The sequence below is a fragment of the Poecilia latipinna genome, unplaced genomic scaffold (assembly GCF_001443285.1).
Source record: "Poecilia latipinna isolate Pla-1442-1.1 unplaced genomic scaffold, P_latipinna-1.0 Scaffold6212, whole genome shotgun sequence".
NCBI classification, from domain to species: Eukaryota; Metazoa; Chordata; class Actinopteri; order Cyprinodontiformes; family Poeciliidae; genus Poecilia; species Poecilia latipinna.
The window spans coordinates 6,915-8,040 of record NW_015118828.1 but is presented as its reverse complement, the minus strand read 5'-3'; the positions used below and the strand labels follow the sequence as shown (position 1 = coordinate 8,040).

The window sequence follows — 1,126 nt, the reverse complement described above, 5'->3', positions numbered from 1 at the left end:
AGACTCATACAAATAAATAACATCTTGACATAATGCAATTTACTGTTAAATATCAACAATAATCCCTACCTCAATTAATTTTGCGATAAAATATATATTTTAAATCCATTCATTTGAGAATTCTCCAAATGTCAGCTGGATGTTACGACTGATATGTCTCTCTGTCTACGCTTTTGAATTTTCAAGTATTTTTTTTTTGTTGATTTCTGTTTTAAACGATGAAAGATTTCTCCTACTTACTTCAATAAAGTTAACAATAACTCTTTTTCTCTGTTTTCTTCTCCAGGTTCCCTGCAGTTTAACCAAGAGAGAAGATCCACTCTGGACCAGGAGGAGTTTGAACCTCTGCAGGTGAAACAAGAACAAGAAGAGCCAGAAGATCATCAGATAAAAGTGGAAGAGAAAGAAGTTTACTGCAGTCAGGATGAAGAACAGATTGAGTTAAAACAGGAGACTGATACCTGCATGGTGGTTCCTGTTGATGAGCAAACAAACCAAACGGAATCGGAACCAAACAGGAACCAAGACATCTTCCAGGAAGCTGGTGAAGCTGAGAACCAGAATCAGGAAAGATGCAAGATTTTCTTATGTGTCATCTGTGAAAAACGTTTCCCTTTCAAATCTGTTTTTGATGCTCACATGAGGATTCACACTGGGGAAAAACCATTTTCATGTGTGAACTGTGGAANAGGAACCAAGTCATCTTAAAGGAAGCTGCTGAAGCTGAGAAGCAAAATCAGGAAAGAAGAAAACCTTTCTCATGTGTCATCTGTAAAAAGCGTTTCGTTTTAAAATCTGTTTTTGATGCTCACATGAGAACTCATACGGTTCAAAACCTGTTTTCATGTGTGAAGTGTGGAAAAGGTTTCAGTGAAAAACAGCATTTAACTCGGCACATGAGGATTCACACTGGTGAAAAGCCATTTTCATGTGGGAGCTGTGGAAAAAGTTTTAGTCGAAAACACTATTTAACTCGGCACATGAGGATTCACACTGGTGAAAAGCCATTTTCATGTGGGAGCTGTGGAGAAAGTTTTAGTCGAAAACACTATTTAACTCGGCACATGAGGATTCACACTGGTGAAAAGCCGTTTTCATGTGGGAGCTGTGGAGAAAGTTTTAGTCG

At 38.0% G+C, this 1,126-nt stretch overlaps 1 long non-coding RNA gene across 1 annotated transcript; it reads right to left on the bottom strand.

Annotated features, from left to right (window-relative positions):
- Positions 1-188: 188 nt before the first annotated feature.
- LOC106943846 (uncharacterized) lies at positions 189-682 on the bottom strand. Its single transcript, XR_001424036.1, has 2 exons — positions 462-682; positions 189-345 (listed from the first exon to the last, which is right to left on the bottom strand). It is a non-coding gene; the product is annotated as an uncharacterized LOC106943846 (long non-coding RNA).
- Positions 683-1,126: the final 444 nt, after the last annotated feature.